The following is a 5,905-nucleotide window of genomic DNA, read 5'->3' as shown; positions in this document are numbered from 1 at the left end:
CCGCCACTGGTCACGATGGGGATGGCGGTACAGGATAGAATGAGAAGGAATGGAAGGGATTCGTGAGTGCTTGCGGCGATGGTTGCGCGGGGGTGGATGGGTGGCGGTGGCAACGGTAGTAGCTGGACGCGAACGTAGTCGACGGTAGGGGATTGCAATTCCCGTAAATTAAAGGACAATCGAGCCGAGGTCACCCCCGTCTATTGTTACTAGCTCTGCTTCGAACGGTGCAACCGGACAATGCGCATCCAGTGAGTTTCACCCTCGTATTTCATGTAACTGCCAAACGCTCGTGGCTTCCGACACGAAAGAGAAACGGAGAGAGACTTTGCAGATAGATGGATAGATGGTAACCGTGAATGATGAAAGAGACGCAACAAGAATGAAGCAGAAGGCTAGAGTCGGAGGGGTGATAGTTGAACGACGACGACGACGTTATCGAGGGTTGAAGGACTAAAGGGGTGGCAGGATAGCTAGACCGACTCGTGTTTTAAGCTCGTTACACCATGGGTAAATCGACAAGTTCTGGAGTCGGCTTAACGCCACCACCTGCCACCTGCTGGGTCTTGCGTTTACACAGCCGAACCAGTCGGTTCTCTCTCAAGTTAGACTGGATCTTCTTGGTTTACCTCGGAATCACGACGGTTTGCCTCGAGTTACGGTCCCGCTTTGATCTTCGGCTTCGATAAGTCGCGAAAGGATCGTCGTCCTCGTGCCGATTGGTCGGGTAAACTTCGACAAGTTTCTAGGCTGGATTTCCGATGTCGTTTGCTCTCCTAGCTGGAGATCGGTCGGTAATATTTTAAAAGAGTCAAGGCTACGTAAACGCTGTTCTTCAGGCTTTCACCACGCTGGAGCGGAGGATTGCTTTCGACCTTATAGCTCGGGTATTCGATCGAACATACTTTGTAATTTATTTCCTCAAGTTAGAAAGGATTTAGTAATGTAATTCTTGGATTGGATAATGGAATTCTTGGATAGTAATGTGGTTCTTGGATTCAACTACTTACTATTTTCCTATTGTTAACAAATGTTTTAAGTTTAATGAAGATACGAATAAGTCCTTGTTATACAGCTTTTATTCCAGAGATACGATTGTTAAAATCGATATAAATATCCTTAGATTAATGCGCGATCTCTGGTTTCAATTTCATGCTACAAATTTTCTTGAAATATCAAAGCCCTTTTTGTGCACTTGAACGATCATTGATCAAGTTGGCTAGACAATGATTTATCTTCTCATCCAGTCATACATAATCATAAATATTAATTTATCTAGCGATGTAGCCAAATTAAATTCTCCAATCTCTAGTCTTATCACGTCTCGAAAAAACTACCCTGTCCATGAAATTCCACCCTCCTAGCGAGCCTCTGCCCGCTATTAGAGCCCATCGAAGTTCTTGCGCGGCAATTAAGGCCGCGACGGGGCGTAGCCAGCCAATAAATCACTGATCAATAAATTAGCGGACTGGTTGAAGCTCGGAGGTGACTTTATCTTCGCGGTGGCATCTCGGCGGTGGCCGGCCAGGGATAGGTAAAGGAAAACGGAAGCTGGCCCCAATAAAACACTAGCCACCCGACGCTCTTACGTTCACGTCTACGTTCACGTACGGCACTCGAATCTCTCTCTTTCTCTCTCTCTGGTGCACGCGCTAATCTGCATTTTAAATGTCCGTACTTCCCAGCCCCGAGCGGCAACCGCCGATAACAGAGAGCCGAAACTCACAGACGCGGCCACCGCCTCACCACCAGCAGGGGTCTTCTTCGACCCCTTTCGGCGCAGGGAACGCCGGATACGCCACCGGATACTTGGCGAGTACGTTTTCGCGCCCACGAGCCAGAGATAAAAGTACCTAACGCCTGGACGAAGCATCGCTACGTCGAGAGCCTGTCCAGGCCAGACCTCCGTTCAACCTGACGCCATTGTTCGCTCCTCTTTTTCCAGATTTCGCCATCCTGGAGATATTAATATCCGGTCCGGTTACGGTCGAGCGTTATTTTCGAGTTGGACTGCCTCTCTCGTATTTTCGCGACATATCGTACTGGATTATCGCTTCCTTCGCTAAGGCGTACTCTCTCTGAACATCCTTTTTTTTTTTGCGGTTGAATATACGAGCACCGTGGTTTATTGCAATTTTTGTAAATTTGTTTCTGTCCTAGGTGGAGAGAAAATTGTGGGCGCGATTAAATCATGTCGTGCAGGAAGCGGAGAATGTTTCTGAAACGCAGAATTCTTACAGTTCCGACTCTCATAATTATTTTTGTTGAGCTATCTCTTTAAAATAGTAGGTCTATGACTGTGTCACTGCGTATGTGCATATACATTTCAAGATGAGTGACGGAGTTATGAATGATATGCGGTCGAGTATCGGACGAACATTCGATATGAACAAAACGTAACGAATAAATTGACAGGATATATTACGCGGGTGCTATATGTAGGTGCGCGGTGCCACATATAAATTTGACTATATGGGAAATGTTTTTACGAGACATCGAAGCATCTTGATCGAAACGTACAAATGGAAATACTAATTGCGCAGATATGCTATTGGCTACTTAATCAAATTCATTGCATTTACTATCGATAAATGCACATATCTATGAGAGACAGTAAAATTTTCATGACGTGTAAAATAGGAATTGGTAATAAAGTGAAACCAGTTTGCTAGGTTTCGATCTGTCGCAAAGACGTACGTACAAGGAGGACGGCGGGAAACGTGGCCGTGGATCGGCGGAAGTGAGACGTCGCGGTGCTTCTCGCCGACATAAATCACCATTGTCGGTCGCCCTGGCTCGAAGAAACGCTCGATTTTACGGTCGCCTCGAACTGAATGGGACAAGAGTTACGACGACGCATCGAATGCATCGAGCAGCAGAGTAAGGGAGAACTCGACGAAAGGGGAAGATGACTCACAGCCAGCCAGCTCGTTGGCTAAATGGCCAGAGATCATGGCGTGCATGGTTGAAGGGAAAAAAAAGGTTCCACCCCGTATCGTCGACTTTTCATGCGTGTGCATCCGCCGAGCCGAGCAGATCTCACTCGGAAACGCGAGAGAACACCGTGTTTCACCTTTGTTGCGACACCCTCTCTCCGAACGTATTCAAAAGGATAACTCTGGATGTGTTTCACTTTCCCTAAAAATCTGGCGTCAGCTCCTCTTCTATGTCGCGCGAAATTAAATACTCCCGCATGATCCCCGTTGTACCTTCTCTCGTATACAACCTGTGACGTTGAATTATATCATTGTGTAGCTTGTAAGAGAAAAGAGCAGACGATGCTTGATTAAAGGAGAAAAATTTTTTTTTATTCCTTCAAACACCGGTATGCTTCACTGTGAAATAAAAATAGGTGTTGATATTTTATAAATTTGGAAAATGATTTCATCTGACTGGTGTGATGCACGGTCATCAAATTACATACTTTGGGAAAGCTCTAAAATATTTACGTGAAAAATTTATTGAACTCGCATATACTACTATTGATATTTATGTCATTAAATTCGAATCAAGATGTTTGACAAAATAATAAGGATATGAAATGCATATAAAACATACGGTACAAAAAAATGCAAATTATTAACGGTCGATGAACTTTATTATTAAAACTCGCTCGTGTCTCTCAAGTTTATTAAAAATGAAACTGTGCGTGGAACGTGATTCGACTAGAAGTAACCTTCACGTTCCATAGACGTTAATACAGGTCTGAGCGCATTGTCCACTTGTCACGGAGTAACTGTAGCGTAGAGCAATGCCAAGCAAACGCGTGCCTACTGTTATTTCGTGACGAGACGGCAACCTGATGTTGACTCGAGAATGCAGACGAAATGCAGCTCGAGACGTGCTCGCGAGGTCAAGTCTCCTGTCGCGACGCATAGGATAGAGAGACGTGGCCCAGTGGCGGAAGCTTCTCGTCAGGTGGTGCGTCTCAAGGAGTCGAGTGTCTCTATTCTGAAAGCGAATAAAGAAGTCAGAGGTACCGTTACGGCTACTTCTATCGCCGGACGTTAGCTCGTTCGTTTTCCCTACGGTGAATTTTCGTTCGCGTCCGTAGCCATGCGACCGAACAATAGGTTTTCGCGAGCGACTGTTCCATACACGCGCGTCTGTGCTCACATATACTTGAACAAACAACACAAAAAATAAGAACACCCAGATGGAAAGGCCCTTTGTTTTCCACGGTGCAGCCGGTTGCTTTTGCAGGGGCCAAGCTTTTCGACGAGAAAGGATCCTGTCTCGCCCAGGAACATCTTCCCTCCCTTTGTCCTCAGTGACATCTACGTTAAATCGGAAGAAACAAATAATTCCGTAGCTCGTCTGCGCCTCTGAATGTTCCCTATAATAGCATCCTTCGTCCTCTTTGGAATCATCAGATTAAAACGTTCGAATCGCGACATTGTTCACGAAGCGAGGAAACTTGGAAAGATCGCCATGGAAATTTTCCAATCTCTCGGTTTCTCTTCTGCGAACGTCTGTTCCTTTGACAATCCTTTTGGTTGTAGTTCGTCGAACGACACGGAAGAGAAAACGGAGTCTCGAAACTCTTTCGCGAACAAAGCTCGAGAGTTGAATCAGCAGAAAGGCCTAGTAGTGACGTTCTAATTTCTATAAAACGCGGAATGCAATGGTCGACCGGGGAAATTGTGTAAGTATATACATAATCGAGGTAGAGCGTTTTCCTCCGAAATCCGGCGAGTCGGTATGTCAGGCCTTGGAAAATTTATTAACACCCCACGTTGGAGGCGTCGACGAAGGGGATCGCGAACAAAGTAACGTGACGGCGTTTCCAGTGGCGCAGAGGCGTCATCAGATAGAGATACGTCGGAAGTTCGCGTCGCTTCTGTCTATCTGTCGCAGCCAGACAATGCGAGATCCGACGACAGACGTGGCCGAACCGCGCCCCTTTCATGTACCACTGATTGATACCCTTGGTCCTGTCCGATGTGGGGTTGCGACGGTAATGTCGTCCTCGTTGCGAGTCCCGCCACATTATCAACGCCGACTGGAGATCCGCCGATTAACAGTCCTCTCCGATATCGTGTCGATCCTGTCGAAATTGTTCACAAGGAGCCTACATGGCCTGGATGCGCTTCTGGTCGCCATCCACGTACATGCTGCTGTCATAGAATTATGAAAATCACCATTTACATCGATCTCCTTATTACGATTCTTAAGAACAAATATTTCTTAAGAAGAAGAAGAAAAAAAAAGAAGACGTGCTCCTGCCTCGCATGTTCGTTCTCAATTAAACATGTTTATAAAATGTTTATAATTCTCTCTTTTACTTGGTTTATGTTCTTCGAATTTAATCCCATGATGATATCCAAGCATTAATATATTCCTTCCGGAAATGTAGATCATATTTTATCAAAAGTAAATGAAGAATTACGCCGATCTTCGTATTTATTAGGAAACTGTGAATATGATAATTGTATAATGCAAGTGTTATTTAATATTGCTCGACCGTGATGATTGAATAAGCGTTTCTAAATTTTTATTTTTACAACGTTTCACATTTCATCTCTGATTATCAATATTTATTTATGATTATCATTATTGATATGATTATTATTATTAATCAAACCCTTTTTTGAAAATGTTATTTCTTATAAAGATGGCGAGTACTTATATTCTAACTACAGGAACATTACTTCGTCGGATTATTATTATCAGTCGAAAAATTCGAGCAATATTACTACTTCACAAACATCTTCCGCAACAACCCCACGTATCACGAACCTCCGACAAAGACGCAATTTCCAAAGTACACGATGTGGCAGGGTTCGCGGCCGTTTGGTCACGAGATGACATCTCGTGCTCGCGTCAACAAGATTCACTGCCAGGCTACATTGTGTGGCTCGACCGCAAAATGACCCGCGTCAATCGCCGTCGGTCGCAAGAGCCG

Source organism: Bombus impatiens, unplaced genomic scaffold (assembly GCF_000188095.3).
Source record: "Bombus impatiens unplaced genomic scaffold, BIMP_2.2 scf_0091, whole genome shotgun sequence".
Classification (NCBI taxonomy): domain Eukaryota; kingdom Metazoa; phylum Arthropoda; class Insecta; order Hymenoptera; family Apidae; genus Bombus; species Bombus impatiens.
The sequence above is the reverse complement of the archived record's forward strand: the minus strand, read 5'-3'. Positions refer to the sequence as shown.